The sequence below is a fragment of the Carassius auratus genome, chromosome 22 (genome assembly GCF_003368295.1).
Source record: "Carassius auratus strain Wakin chromosome 22, ASM336829v1, whole genome shotgun sequence".
Lineage (NCBI taxonomy): Eukaryota > Metazoa > Chordata > Actinopteri > Cypriniformes > Cyprinidae > Carassius > Carassius auratus.
The window spans coordinates 6292452-6309873 of record NC_039264.1 but is presented as its reverse complement, the minus strand read 5'-3'; positions in this window follow the sequence as shown (position 1 = coordinate 6309873).

Here is a 17422-nt window from a genome sequence, read left to right as displayed (position 1 = left end):
GTAATTATATTTCAGTACATCACAGAAACAACTGAAACAAAGATCTAAAAGCAGTTTAGCAGCAAACTTTTTGAAAACTAATATTTATGTAATTCTCAAAACTTTTGGCCACGAATCTCCCTCGTGGGATCAAACAATCATGGGTGATACCCATGATGGTGACGTTGCATATGTTCATTGGTCTCAGGAAGATATGGCGAGTGGAATGCGCAGGATTACCTGCCGAAGTTGACAGTCGTTTACTTTTACGTGTGAGAAGGGTACGCCGCCTCAACTGACGTGTGCCATTAAAGGCAGGGTGAAATGCTATTTCATGAATACTGAGTTTTTTACACTGTTAAAGAGTTGGATTCCCATGCTAAACATGGACAAAGTTTCAAAAATTAAGTTGTACGTTTGAAGGAGTATTTTCATTTAGCACAGACATTCACTGATCAGAGCGAGAGCGTCGCGAAATGTCACAAAAGAAGTGTGTTTTTGGTTGCCAGGGCAAGACAACCCTGCACAGATTACCAAAAAAAAAACAGCATTAAGGGACCAGTGGATGGAGTTTATTTTTACAGAGCATCAACGGAGTTGTGCAAGTGTTTGTGTTTGTTCCCTGCATTTCTAAGATGCTTGTTTTACAAACAAGGTCCAGTTTGACGACGGATTTGCGTATCGTTTATTTCTTAAGGATGATGCAATCCCAACGAAAAAGGGGTCACGATCGTGTGTTGGAACCGCAGGCGGTGAGTAAAACTGCTTCGAATATCTCTGCCTCCTTGTTAGTGCGTCCCCTCCCATGCCGGAGACCCGGGTTCCGTACCTGACCTCTGCAGAAGCATCCAATTGCACCAAGTCTGGCTAGACAGACAGAAGCGTGCAGCCAATGCCAGGTAAGGGCCCGCCCCCTTACCTAGGGGTATAATAATGGCTGCAGCGCTGCTATTCCCCAGTTAAGTATATTCGCTTCTCATGTGGCAAGCGGGGCAAAGCTGGTGGATCTCTCCACTATATCCTGTTAATCTTGAGTACCTATAGAGTAGTACCGCATCCTTCATAACTCCAAAAAGTCTTTAGTTTTATTATATTCATAAGAGAAAGATAGTCTGTACCGATTTTTCTCGGAAAAACACGACCGACTGGAGGCGTGGCGTGTGGGCGGAGCTAAAGAATCACGAGCGCCAGTAGGCTTTTGCGTTGAGAGCGTTTGGAAGCTGTGACATTACCTTGAGGAAAAAACCATCATCCAAAACAAACCATGGCTAACAGTCAGATTCAGCCGTTTATTTATGATCCAGAATCAGATCCCGAGGCTGAAACTGAACGAGAGCAGCAGCAACGACTCGCTCCGAGCGGGGCTCGAACCCGGGTCTCCGGCAATGGAGGCGGACGCACTAAAAAGGAGGCAGAGATATTTGAAGCAGTTTTACTCCCCGCCTGTGGTTCCAACACACGATCGTGACCCTTTTTCGTTGGGATTGCATCATCCTTAAGAAATAAACGATACGCAAATCCGTCGTCAAACTGGCCCTTGTTTGTAAAACAAGCATTTTCGAAATGCAGGGAACAAACAAAAACACTTGCACAACTCCGTTGATGCTCTGTAAAAATAAACTCCATCCACTGGTCCCTTAATGCTGTTTTTTCTTTGGTAATCTGTGCAGGGTTGTCTTGCCCTGGCAACCAAAAATACACTTCTTTTGTGACATTTCGCGACAGGCTCTCGCTCTGATCAGTGATCTGTGTCTGTGCTCAGTTGTAGTTCTTGTATTTCTCTTTACTTTAGTGATGTTGATTGTTAACAGCAGAAGTTCATCACTAATGCACAATCATCATTTAATTAGTCACTTAATGATCTCATTAACTTTAACCCTTTGAGGACTTGGATATGACTTGAAGACTTGCTTGTGACTTGAAAGTCCCACCTCTGCTGTCTATTAAAAGCCACTCCAATTATGTGATGGAGATTTTAGCGGTGATCACAGAAGCAGCTTTACTGATTAGATGCGCATGATCATATCGTTCGATATATCGCCCAGCCCTAGTTCAGAGTACTCATAACTGTTAGTTTTTTCAACTTAAATGGTTAAAGGCAATCAGTTTCCTCAAATGGTTTGAGTTAAGTTTACTTGTTGGGATTTACAGTGTCTCTATGTGAATTAAAATAAAGGGAAATAGAAAAACATCTCTGAATGTCACAGCCAAAAATATCACTAAACACATGAATGATGTTAAATATACAAGGATCGCTTTCAAACATTGACTCACCATGAACAGCAACGATGAAGATCTTGGTATTGCTGCTGGTGCTGCTGTGGACACTGAAAATGTGGTCCCAGTTGATCAGTAAATCATAACGTCCAGAGTCTGTGTTTGTGATGTCTCTGATGGTCAGAGATCCAGTCTGACGATCCAGTTTCAGTCTGTCTCTGAATCTCTCTGTACAATGATCAACTGTACAGATTAAACGGAGATCTCCTAAGGTTCTATCTATTTCAGTGTGATTAAAATACCATCTAATATATCGTTCTTCATTCATTTGAACACCAGTGTGTAGAGTGACTGAATCTCCCTCCATCACTGATACTCCGTCTGTATCAAACCTGAAAAAGAAATCAACAGTTAATTGCAAGTCAGACAATAATAAGAAAATGATGTGCAAATATGTTTCTACAGATTGTGGGTGACAACAGAAGATCATCACTGATTCTCACATTCACTCATCAGACAAACATACATGAGTCTCACATTTGATCTTGAACATCTTAATGAACATCATACAACACATGAACATTAATATTAGCCATAATAATACTTTTGGAAAATGTGTTAAATGATCTGGAGAGTGGAAGTAGACAGGGCTGCTGTCTAATGCTCTGTCCAGATACACACACTTGCAGTCCTGGCCTGGTCTAAGTCTATCTGATCATGCATCATGTTCTGGAAATAAATCCTGGGACTTTAGCTGAGATCTCAGGAGAGGTCACGGAAACCTTTCCAAATTCAAGTTAATTACTAATAATAATTAGATATTACATGTAATGTTGTAGTAAAACAAAATTGCACATTATATTGGTGCAAAGATTAGTTCATTTAACTGATTTTTATCACTTACCGGTAATTAGAAGCACCACAAATTAAATTGTGTCATCTGTTATAGGCACTACTGAACAGACATTTAGAAGTTGATTTTAAAATGCAAAAAGTAAAGCTCTGTAATTTTTACAACAGTGCATCTGTGTCCCATCAGGTAATGAAAGGTTGTACACACACATGTGGTCTTCATGCTCTCTTGGACACTCGGGCCAAATACAGGAAATGCATCATAGAAGTTATCAAGTGGTCAAGTGCAAAGAACGCAAGAGTGGGTGTCTGGACAGGGCATTAGTCTCTCTATATAAAACCACCGGCCCAATGTGTTAGACAACAACTGATGTTTACAGGGGTAGAAAATAATTCCTCACTGCAGACAAACAAGAACCTTTGACAAAATTATGAGGTCAATTGAAAAGCGAAATGGCTAAAATTCCTGAGATTAAAAATAACCAAAAGCCAGAACACAAAGAGAGACTTTCTCTGAATACATTAATGATGAGATTAAAATGTACATAACATGCTTTTAAACATGACTCACCACGGACAACAACAGAGTAGGGTATACCATAGCCACCATTCTTCAAGCTGCCCCATATAAAATAATCTCCAGAGTCTGTGACTGTGGTGTTTGTGATGGTCAGAGATCCATTTTGATAAACTTTCAGTCGGTCTCTGAGTCCCTTATGATCAAATGTACAGCAATTAGGGAAGTCGTGGCCTAATGGTTAGAGGGTTGGGCTCCCAATCGAAGGGTTTTGAGTTCTAGTCTCGGGCCGGTAGGAATTGTGGGTGGGGGGAGTGCATGTACAGTTCTCTCTCCACCTACAATACCATGACTTAGGTGCCCTTGAGCAAGGCATCGAACCCCCAACTGCTCCCCGGGCGCCGCAGCATAAATGGCTGCCCACTGCTCCGGGTGTGTGCTCACAGTGTGTGTGTTCACTGCTCTGTGTGTGTGTGCATTTCGGATGGGTTAAATGCAGAGCACAAATTCTGAGTATGGGTCACCATACTTGGCTGAATGTCACTTCACTTTCTTTTCTATTATGATGTATACAGGTACTGATTGAATATCTCTCTCCATTATGACTCATCGAATTCCAACGAACTACTTCTGTTTCTATCCAATTCCAACGAACTTCTTCTGTTTCTATCCAATTCCAATGAACTTCTTCTGTTTGTCTCGTATCATCTTCTAGAGTCACTGAATCTCCCTCCATCACAAAGAATGTGTATGTATCAACAGACATAAAGTTTCCTGGAAAATAAATGAACAGTTAATTATAAGCCAAACAAAACTGCACAACAGGAAAGTGCTGTGAAAATGTGTTTCTTCAGATCATGAACAGTATGAGCAGAGAAATACGGAATACATACTAGAGCTGCATGATTCTGAACAAAACAAAATAATGTGTAATAAAATATTATTACTGCAGTATTTAAAAGGGTTTCATTTAATTGAACAAGTTTTTCAGAAAAGTTTTTGAACAGTAAGAATTTTTTATGTTTTTTCTCACCAAGCCTGTATTTATTTTATCCAAAACACAGCAAAAGTATAAACATTGTGAAATATTTTTACAATTTAAAATAACTGCTTTCTATTGGAATATATTTTAAAATGTTATTTATTCCTGTGATCAAAGCTGGATTTTCAGCATCATTACTACAGTGTTGCATGATCTTCAGAAATCACTCTAATATGCTGATTGCTGTTCAAGAAACATTTTTTTTATTAATATTATTATTATCATTATCATCATTTAAAGCAAGTAAATGATGCAATTTTTTTCAGGATTCTTTGATGAATAGAAATCTCAGCATTTATGTGAAATATGCTTTTTTAACATTATACAATTATTACTTTTATTTAGCAATGATGCTTTAAATTCATTAAAGGTGACGATAAAGACATTTATTTTACTTCACTTGTTTCATTACTGGATGAATCAGCGTTTTTGATCAAGGTTCTTGAATGAATTATTAATTCATTGAGAAACACATTTTTAAGTCACTTGTCTTCACTTAGTGACTTAACAATGCCATCAACACAAATGTTATTTGAAGTGCACTTTCAGAAGGGCATTGCTCTGTTTATATCAGTGTTTACAATATATCTGAACTATAAACGTTACCCAAGTATTTATGTGATAATATGAATGACTGTAAGACAGAAATAATTCTGTGTAGTGGTAAAGACAGTTGACAGTGAAGATGTTTCTTAACCAAACATGCTAACTGCTCTCTCTGTGTCAGCGGCAGTGTGAACACAGATCTGAACGACCCGGTAAGACTTTTGCTGAGTCCCAATTCGCATACTATCCGTCCTAAATAGTATGCGAAACTAGAATTAGTACGTCCCAAATCGTAGTATGTTGAAAAGAGTATTCCAAAGATACCCGGATGGTCTACTATTTCCGGTTAGAATTCGAAGTGCAGATCAATGCACACTCTAAGTGCTAATATTGCCCACAACCCATTGCGTACGGGAGGGAGGAGCTTTGCAATGGCTTTGCAGTGATGTAAACATGGCAGGCGGGTGCAGCAGCGGAGATGCGCCCTCAGCTTTTAAGTGTAAGAATTCAAATGTTTAACCCTAATTAAAGTTATATTTTATTTCGTTACACACATTGCACATGAACGTCAGAACCAGTCACCTCACAAACGACCTGCGTTTGGTTCTACGACGACGCAGCCCTGCTTCCTCACTCCTCAACTTGGTAGAAGAACACATTGTAAAATGTATTGTGAAAAAAAAAACGATGAGAAAAAAAGATGGGAATAGTAAATACAATTTTACTGGACATAAAGAATGAATGAAACTTTAACAGTTGTGGTGTGCATAACTAGGCAAACACGTTGTCGTTCACGTTGCATGACGTCATCGAAGTATGTCCCAGAACCATACTCTTTTGCTACACACTCAAAAGTATGTACTTTTCCCTCACAAAAAAAGTACATACTTTTAGGTCGTAGTATAAGTAGGCGAATTGGGACTCAGCATTTGTCAAAGCTTTAATAGACTCGGGGAATCGTTGTCATTTAGAAATGATATCGCGGGTGTGTCTGAATCGAGATCGTGATCTTTTAAGGATTATTCGTGCAGCCCTAATACATACATAATACATTCACATGCAAACAGACAGCAGAAAAAGCACAAATTTACAAGGAATATATTTTTCAACTTGATGATCATATAAAGAAAGAAACATGACATCACTGTAACTCACCATACATGAGTAAATACAGGAGCACTGAGAACAATTTTGAGACAAATTTCATAATTTTTTTATACAGTTTTTGCCTAAAATGAAGATTCAGTAAAAAAAAAGTTCCTATTCTCTTTTTCTTCTTCTTCTTCCTCTTCCTTTTCCTTTTCCTTTTCCTCTTCTTCTTCTTCTTCTTCTTTTTGTTCCGTTCACTCCTTGGGAGAATTACCGCCACCTACTGTATATCTTGTGCACATGGGTGATGAATTTTTTGAGATGCAATAGTACTGTCATCTATGACTGAGCTGTCATAGATGACAGTTCAGAACCCCCCCCCCCCCCCCCACCCCCCTTACCCAACTAAAAAATCCTATCTGTGCCCCTGGATTTAACAATATAATACACCTACCTGTGCTGCTGTTTTCCCATCTTTGTTGCCATATTCTTATTATTTTCCTGTTAATTACTGATTTTATCTAATTTCTTCCCAGAGGTACCTTGATATCCACCAAGTTTTTCTTCAATGCTTCTATTGCTAACTTATCCACTGTTTCATCCCCAACTATCCCGATACGTGCAGGTACCCAACAAAAGTATACAAATATCTCTTGTTCCTCTCATCAATAGCTAAAGTAAAAGTAATCACACGGGAGGCTCAGTACACACTGTAACCAGAGATTGTCTTACTACAGGGAGATAAGAGGGTCTGTACCCTATATGAGGATCTGTATCACATTACAGCCTTGACCTCAGTATATTTCAGTAAGAGTTGTGTGACACTCAGTCGCCGTTTATGGATACCATATAGGAATGAAGGAGAAGTGTCATAAGCTGAATCTGATTCAAAAGAAATAACTGAAAAACATCTGGCCTTGAATGACATCAAAGCTCTGTTTGCCAAATGCCTGAACCTCCAAGAAGAAAGACATTCAAGCAGTCTGGCCTCCTTCAAGCAGTGGACAGGCCTTAAGCAGATGAAGTCTCTTTTAAAAAACATTTGATATATGGAAAGACTGGCACTGAACCAACCAATAGCCCAGGAGCCAACTATGGACAACAACAAGTTCAAGCCCAAGCTCTAGACTCTGTCAACCCATGGTGTGGGCCTGAGCGAGGTTTTTGGGGCTGCCCAGAGAATCCTACAGGGAGGAATCAGCTTTCAATAATATCATCTGATGCTGAGAAACAAACTGTGTTGCTGTTGTTAGGCAGGACTAAGCCAGTCATGATTACTATAGTGCTGCATTTACTTGCTTTAACAAGAATGCCTTGCATTGACTCAAGTCTGGAAAATAAGTAAAGACAACAGAATTCTTCCTGAGATTATTGCAGCTAGTTCGTATGAATGCTGTAAGAATAAACCTAAAAGACAGAGAAATAAGAATCCCATTTCTAGTGTGCTTCCAGCGATTTACTGAAGGCTTAATGATGCAAAAATCTTCTAATTTTCCAAAAGGAAGAGTTCAAAGAATTTCAAAATATTGTGCTACCCTAATAACTGGTGTCCCAAGAATGATTTGTGAGCACAAAAAAAAAAACACACATTCAGCCAATCTATTGTAATATCCTTATATTGCCAGTGGATAAAGCAGATAAATTTAAATGGTGTTCGGTGAATGACTTGAGATCATGAATGAGGTTGTTGAGGATTGGTCGTCTGAAGTTCAAAATCCCTATAGGAAAGACAAGTCAAAGGTGAGATCTCTTCAAATATTTCTCCGAGACCGAAATGAGGTTACTCTAAAATTGAATGGAGATTTTTGCTAAAGTCTCCTGCTTCTCAAACTTGTCTCCTGAGACAAAAACTATAACAATCTCACAACGGTCTTCTTTAAAGCTTCAAAAGAGATCTCAATAACATCACAGCTCAGGTATATCTCTTTAGATAACGACTCTGGTGATCTCACATTTGTCTATTTTAAAGCTTTAGAAGAAATCTCAACACCATCACACACCATGCTCAGATTTTTCTCTTTAGATAAATAATCTGGGGGTCTAATATTTGTCTCCTGTAATGCTTTAGAAGAGATCTCAAAAACTTAGCATAGAGAGGATTTACTGTGAAATATAGGGAGAGTTCAGACTCAGATGTAAAGACAGAGCTTCTTGTAATGATGATAAACAGAGATGTTCCAGGATTCCTTAAAAAATAGGGGAGTAGAGGGACATAAATTGTCCAAGATCAAAATATGAATTGTAAAGCAATGATACTAGTCACTCCATCTTGGTAAATAGATATAGGGCTGAATTTAAGTTTAAAACTCCAAACTTGTCAAATCACAAATGCTGTCACAGTGACTGCAGTTACATGATGTAAGTGTTTTTGGCCATGGATCCAAGATTATGTGGAGATCTCCAATCTTTTAGAGGAGCTGATGAGCAATAGAAAACTAGTAAAGACAAAAATCACAAATTAATTATCTCAGAAATTAAAATTGGTTCTTTCAATAATGGCATGCCTAGGCTTAAAAATATTATTTTGACAAAATAGTGAAAAATGTGAGGGTTATGAACGCGATGAGAAATTCAACCCCATTGTGATGGATATCGTCCAACTGTTTTAGTCCAACGTTTAGACACTGTTGCAAGGAGAATGCCACAGTGCCTACATTGAGTAGCTTCTGTTGTTACAGAAATTGTTTTATTCGAGAAAGACTTGGTGGTATTCCACCCTAGCAACATATATTCCACATTCAGTTCACTGTCTGTGGAGGCAGTGACAAAGAGAGATGATGAGGTGGGGGTGAGAGTTTGTGAAAGTGTGTAAAAGTTGGTAAGGGATGCTTCTAAGTGCCTTATATGTTATATGTCCACTAATTGCTGACTATATGCTTACCTCAGCTAACGTGTTGTTTTGGCACATACTCAACACATATGTAATCCATATATCATTGGATAAGCTAAAACACCACCCCTTCCAATGCAACTATATAATGTGTGAATGTAATAATAAACTTTGAATGAGTTTGTGAGCAGACTAAATAGCTTAATGCTCATTTACTTCTTTCCATGGGCCCATGCAAGGACTGAGAATGGTCAGACGGCATTGAAAGATAAAGACAAAGAAACAAATGTAATTTAACAGTGATTTATGTTTGGGGTGGTGCTAAGCGCTTTTGGCCACTTCATCACACCGGAGGTGTTCCCCATAGTGATGACGTCATTAAACCATCTCTTTCATACCTAACCAAGACGTTTTATTTTGTCTGTTTGTTTTTTTGTTGGACGTGCTACTTCGGCTGTGCGTCTTGCGTCATCAACCTGAAACTAAAGTTAGCCTCACTTCAATTTCTGAAAATCAAAGCATGATTTAGCAGGGATTGTAATCAGGCGCTAAGAATAATGCCCATTAAAAGTTTGTTGAGGCAATGCAATCACTAGGAATCTTAAGCGGACCCGATAAAAACATGGACTGAAGAGCGTTTTTGAAGCTCAAAGTGTGCAGAGCAGACCATCATCATCATCATCTTGGCATCACGTCACAGCGCGACTCTCCTGAACAATGAAAAATGGGCAAAAAGGTTAGCTGGTCGCTAAAGCCACGCCCACCTGGCTCAGTGGTGGTGACAGCAGCGGCAATCCATCTGTCACTCAATTGGTCATGCCCCTAATTATGCAGAACTTTAAGGCTTAATATAATTTAAACGGATGAGTTCAGAGGTGGAGAGTCCAGGGGTCAGAAAGTAAAAGTCCTGCCACATTTTTGCTCCACCCATGAACTCAGCAGCTGATTTCACCAGAGGAGGAAACAAGTCATTCCTTCCAAGTCACAAACTAGTCTCAACTCAAATCCCAAGTCCTCAAAGAGTTAAAGTCAATGAGATAATTAAGAGACTAATTAAATGATGATTGTGCATTGGTGATGAACACCTGCTGTTATTGGGTGTTACAGAGGATCAGATGCTGATGTTTTATTGGTTAAAATTATGCCACCATCATGGAGATCAATGTTTGCTTCAGTTGGGCTCTTGACCTTTGGTTTCTTATGTTAGATATTTCTCTGTAAAAGTACATGTGCTGTTATAAAACAGTGTGATCAGTGCTGTGCAGAAAACCGTTACTAGCCGGTTTTACATGATGAAGTAATTATTAGGCATCAGCCTGTTTATTTCCAAAACAATTTTATGTATTTATTATTAACAAATGTTCAGTTTTTAAATAACCTACCTTGTGGAACCGTTGGTTTAATCACTATAATGAATACATTTCCTAATGTATGTAATAAATATACATTTTTCGAAATCTTTTCCTAATAAGACGCACAGACATCATGACCCAGCATATGAATCTCAACAATGGTGACAATCAACAAAACGCTTCAAGCTGAAGTGCATGCTGGGTAACACCATAGTAAAAACTCTGATTATGCACTGTAGCATGAATAATTATTGTAACCACTGTTGAGGATCATATGATAAGTGCTCATGTCTAAAATCCCGAGCCTGTACAATTTTTTCCCCCAATATTTAAGCATTACAATAATATTTGTTTAATAGGACTTTTTTTGTAGTTCAGTAATTGCTGAACATAATTTAACAAACCAAAGAGAGACACCTTCATGAGGTTAATTAAAATGTTTTAGATGAAAAAAGGGCAATTAAATTTTCTACTTCAAGCTTTTAATTCAGCAATGTGTTAATGTTTACTACGTAACACAACCGCAAGTGTTTAAAAGCAAATTACTTTGAATTATTAAAAGGGTCAAGAGCCCAACTAAAGCAAACACTGATCTCCATGATGGTGGCATAATTTTAACCAATAAAACATCAGCATCTGATCCTCTGTAACGCACAATAACAGCAGGTGTTCATCACCAATGCACAATCATCATTTAATTAGTCTCTTAATTATCTCATTGACTTTAACTCTTTGAGGACTTGGGATTTGAGTTGAGACTAGTTTGTGACTTGGAAGGAATGACTTGTTTCCTCCTCTGGTGAAATCAGCTGCTGAGTTCATGGGTGGAGCAAAAATGTGGCAGGACTTTTACTTTCTGACCCCTGGACTCTCCACCTCTGGATGAGTTTATTAAAAAAAAAAAAATTAGTTGTCATGAAGGGCAAAATTTGCTATATAGACCAAAATAATTTTTTGAACCAGGCTGTTAACATGTTTTATCTGCTGTAAAGTTGGGCATTTTAACATGGGGAGTCTGTGAGACTGAATCACTTTTGCAGCCAACCTTAAGCGGCAAGTCGTTGAATCAGGGGCGTAGCCATCTTTTCAGAAGTGAGGGGGACAGAAATGTGTATATATATATATACATATTAAACATTACAATATAATATAAAACATTACAATAGAACATTTCTGTAATCTACCAGTCACCAGTTTTTGAATAGTAAGATTTTTATTGTTTTTAAAGAAGCCTCTTCTGCTCACCAAGCCTACATTTATTTGATCTAAAGTACAGCAAAACAGTAATATTGTGAAATATTTTTACTATTTAAAATAACTATTTTCTATTTTAATATATTTTAAAATGTTATTTATTCCTGTGATCAAAGGTGAATTTTCAGCATCATTACTCGAGTCTTCAGTGTCACATCATTCAGAAATCAAATCATTCTAATATGCTGATTTGCTGATTATCAATATTTAAAACATGAGTAAAAAAAATGTCAGCATTCTTTGATGAATAGAAGAATCCAAAGATCAGTATTTATGTGAAATAAAAAGCCTTTGCAACATTATACAGTATATCATAAAAAAAAAAAAATATTGGATTTTTTTTTTTATAAATTAATATTTTTATTTAGCAAGCTTTAAAATCTCAATAAATTACATTTTTAAATATATTCAAATAGAAAACAGTTATTTTAAATAGTCTAGTAAAAATATTTCTGTTTACTGTTTTGCTGTACTTTGGATCAAATAAATGCAGGCTTCGTAGTGGATACTATGCAACTTTAATTATTCTCTAATTTCTAGCTTTTAATTGGCTTAGAAATCTATAACTGCTGGACAATAACAAATAATAATGATTTTTTTATATATACTACAAACAGTAATCAGATAAAAAGGCAGAATAGTTTCTATACTGTAATAAATCTAATGTCAATTAGCACTGTTTTGTTCATATACTGTATTTATCACCTGCTGGAGATGACTTGAAAAAACATATATTGTAGCAATCGTATATTAATGAGTCTTTGTTTTTCCATAAATTTCAGTTCTTCTGTCAAAACAACTGTTTTCATTCAGCGATAGCTGGACACTTTTGTTCATATTAGGAGTTTCCTGTTATGACTTTCTGCGCGAGAGCGCGCTCGTCTTCGAGGATGAATGAAACAAACACTGCACGAGTGTTTAGCGCTAGGTGAAGTTCATCTCGCCTTATTCTAGGCCCGAATAAAATATCAGGTCATGCGCAGACTATCCTGTCTCTTTGAGTTAAAATGTTTATTTATTCACACCAGCTCTTGAAAGCATCTATGCGAACACATTTGAATGAAAAAGTGCAGGGGACGAATTTCCTTGATATTAAAAGTGGGGGGACACGTCCCCCGCGTAATCTAATTGCAGTTTCAGTCACTTCCTTGTTGGCCCTTTACCTACAATGTAAACAAACAAATAGACACATTTTCTACAAAAGCATTGTAACCCTGCAACACATCAAACAGTGTTTCTTAAGAAATCAAACCACAGCAGTTGAAGTCACCATCAGTGTGACACACGAGTCATAGTGAAACAAAGTAGGACTGGCAATCATGCAAGATGATCAACTGTTTTACTTTTTGCAACAACTGAATGATTATAAACCTTTAAAATGGAATTATGTTTTCATTTTTTCATATATATATATATATATCCACCCACTTAAGAAGTGTTAGTCTTGATAACAGCCAGAATAACCTTTATCTGTAACTACATATAACACAATCAGAGAGTGTGTATATGTGGGTGAAAGGGTGGCTCAAACTTCAGGGGAAAATTTACACCTTCAGCAGACAGTGTTATCAGATCACTCAGTCTTCACCGATCTGTTAGAGAAAATGGTTCACAAGTTTGTTTTGCTCCATTTGTGTTTGTGGCATCTGATCGGTAAGTTATAAATATAAATAATTGTTGTAATCTAACTTACTTTCTGTTATCAGAACCTTAAAGCTGCTGCTACTGTTTAAATTAGTTAGAGCACTTGCATTTGCAGATTCTTAGATAAATAAACCCTGTGGTTATGTTTCGGCCATACTGATCTGTAGAAGATTTTCTTTTTCCTGAAAATGCTGTTATTGCATTGGAATAAAAATGGAACACCACAGTGATTTTCAACACAGCATAATTAAATATTTTATATTTTGAGATCTACTTTGGATTCGGCCTCATGTTTCAGTGAGCCTAAAGTTTAATGTCCAGGGCATATATCTCTTTTTTTGTTCCAGTGTCCTTCAGATCAAATTTAGGTTCAAATTCAAACTGATTTCAGAATTTGTACACCAATAAGAGTCGTAATCTGTGACAAAACATCTTTTCATGTTCATCAGGTGTGTTTGGTGAGTCAGTGTCAGTGAGTGAAGGAGATTCTGTCACTTTACACACTGACGTTACTGAAATACGTAAAGATGATGACGTACTGTGGAAATTTGGAGCTGAAACATCCACCATTGCTGAAATTGATACAGCTCATGGAATCTTCTCCACATTTGATGTTCCTGATGAGAGATTCAGAGACAGACTGAAGCTGGACAATCAAACTGGATCTCTGACCATCACAAACATCACAACTCAACACGCTGGACGCTACGAACTAGAGATAATGGGAGCAAAATGGTCATTAAAAACATTCAGAGTTTCTGTCTATGGTGAGTAGAGATAATTTGTGCTGTCATTCGTATATTCTTTATTTATTAAAGGAATAAATTAATTAAACTCATTATACAGCATGTGTGGAACAATGTTGAATACACCCCCCCCCCCACACACACACACACAACGGTCAACTTACTCAAGAGCTGGACCTCTACAACATCCATCCATCAACTAACCATCATTGTCCCACAGTGGAGAGCGTGAGAAGCATCAAGTTCCTAGGGATGCATATCACTGAGGACCTCTCCTGGATGAGAAATACCACATCGCTGGCCAAGAAAGCTCAGTCCTGCCTCTACTTCCCTTCGCAAATTGAGGAAAGCACGAGTCTCACCTCCCATCATGTGCTCCTTCTACCAGGTCACCACTGAGAACACCCTCACCAGCTGCATCACTGAGTGGCATGGGTCCAGCACTGCTTCCTGTCGAAAGACTCTGCAAGGCATAGTGAATGCATTGAGCAAGATCATCAGTGTGTCTCTCTGCACTCCCTTATGGACGTCTTCCACACCTGCCTCACTAGTAGAGTTAAACCTGCACTTCAGCCTCGTGCCTTCAGGGAGAAGCTACCAGATCTTTCAAACAGCTTCATCCATCAGGCTGTCAGGATGCTGAACTTTGTCCATTACCGCCTCCCCTCTTCCACCTACACCTACTCCTGAACTTTAAAGCTCACGCCACACTTCTTTTATTGCACATATTATTTATTGCACAATGCCTTTGTACTCAGAACTTCAGAATTATTATATATTTCGGGATGTATATATTCACTTTACAAATTATTTATATATATTTGGACGTGTATTTGTATAATAACAAAAATCACTATTTACATTTCGACAGTTGTATATTCAGATAGATAGATGAAAATTCACTCATTTTGAGGTTTTTAAAGTGCACTGTAAATAAATTCCCTTCCAGTCTCTCAGTGTGTAACTCTTCAGTTTTGCTTTTCTGCTGAGCAAGTGGAAATACATTTTGTTGCCAATCTTAACTGGTATTGACATACTGACAAACTGAAATGTGCAATTGTTTAATAGTTTAATGACAGAAACACGAACATCAGCACACTACACCGAACATAAGATTTCTTTAGATTTACCCAGATTTCTGTTTATTCTCTGATGTTTTCAGCTCATCTGCCTGTTCCTTACATCACCAGAAACTGTTCATCATCATCTTCATCACAGCAGAATTGTTCATTGTTGTGTTCAGCTGTGAATGTGAGTGATGTGACTCTCTCCTGGTACAAAGGAAACAGTTTATTGTCCAGCATCAGTGTGTCTGATCTCAGCATCAGTCTCTCTCTACCTCTGGAGGTGGAGTATCAGGATAATAACACCTACAGCTGTGTGATCAACAATCCCATCAGAAACCAGACCACACATCTGAACATCACTCAACTCTGTCACACATGTGAAGGTATGTTGGTGTTGATATTAACGTTAATTATATAAGCTCTTAATTATAAAATCTCAGTGTTTTACTATGGCTGCATTCCATTCTACTTTTAGACACGCACTCACAAACTTCCCTAAGCACTTCCCCTCGGGGGAATCCCCACTGCCATTTTGAAGTGCATTCCACTTCCTGATGTGGACAAGCAAAGTTTATATGGACAGACACCCGACCCCTCAATTTTGACAGAGGGAGCGAGTCTGCTTCATATGCACCCTTCAGCTCCATAGATCACGATGCAACACCATTATGACATCATCGCAAATCGCATTTAATTTATCCCCAACCCAAACAACTCTTTAATGATGATATAGAATTGGTGCAACCAATTTCTAAGGGGAAAATGTAAACAAGAAACCAACTTTGTAGGGGATTCAAGTGATCAAGGGCTTAGGATGATCCAGTTCAGCCCAGTGCAAGGATTCTTTCTGTGGTGGGCACTCAAGCAATGTAATCGACGACGCACAACAAGTAAACAAGATGGAGGGAAGTTTGCGAGTGATGGGAATAAAACTGGACTGGAACACAGCCAGTGATTGTTGTAGATCAAACAGGCTAATTAAATCACACTATGGCTCATTTTGTCCATTACAGATCAGGGCCTACCTTTATTTCACATAGTGTTGATCTCTGCTGCTGTAGTTTCAGTCGTGATGTACTTCATCTGCAAGAAATGTAGAAAAACAGGTCAGGAGAACAAACTATTCATCCTTAAGCAAATAAAATACAATTTAAATAAAATTAATTAATTTAAATGCACACACACACACACACACACACACATATATATATATGTATATGTATATGTATATGTATAGAAGTGTACACGTTTAAACTTAGGCGTAAAAATGCTGGAAATTATGTTTAGTTCTACTGATTTTAAAAGTAGCATTATTAAGTAAATCATTTTATAGAAAGAGTTGGTCTGTTATTAATTTTCTGTTGCATCAGCAAGTTTCCTGACTAAATTTGTGTTTCTTTAGACAAAACCAGAGTCGGATGCTGTGTATGAAAATGTCCCCAAAATACCAATGATCGAACGCTGCATTTACAAGAAAGGATGTTAGCACTCATACAGGATGCTGACTCTCACTTTTTTTCACAAACATTCTCAGCCAGGATGTTGTAATTCTCTCTCAATTCTGTTTTTGCTCTTTGTGTCGCTTGTTTTTCATTTTGTTGTCTTTGTATACTTTAATGTAGTGGTTAACAAATATAGGATCCAGAATCTCAACCATAATGTTCTGTTTTCATTATTAAATAATTAATCTTTTTTTTTTTCTTTTTTTTTTTGGTTTGTTTTCTTGTAACTGAATATGAGCCTAATAGACTTCTCAGATCATTAGGATCAAGACAGTTAAGTCCTATTCGATGGGACTTGTTTTTCCAAATTATGTTTGAGTTACAATTCTTATAAGCCGACATCTGTGATTTCTTGGACCATCCGTGTTTATAACCGAGGTAGGAGTGTCTGTGTTTTACATGTGGGCATTGCAGAAGATTACGTTCAGGATGCATGGATTGCGTATGGTCATTTACTGAATGAGTACTGTGCTATGTATGAACTGATTGCACTGCACTGTATTTCATGTAAACTTTGTGTAAGCCCTTTGAATTACCATTGTGTATGAAATGTGCTATATAATAAATTTTGTCTCGTCTTGCCTTGTGCCTTTATGCTCTATTGCAGTGGTTCTGCCGCGACCCATCTCTCTCTCTCTCTCTCTATACACACACACACACACACACACACACACACATATATATATATATACACTCCTGAACAAAATCTTAAGACCAGGGGATGCTTGCAAATTTTACACATTTCGCACTAGTGGATCATAACCGGGTTGTAAGTGCTTCTTCAA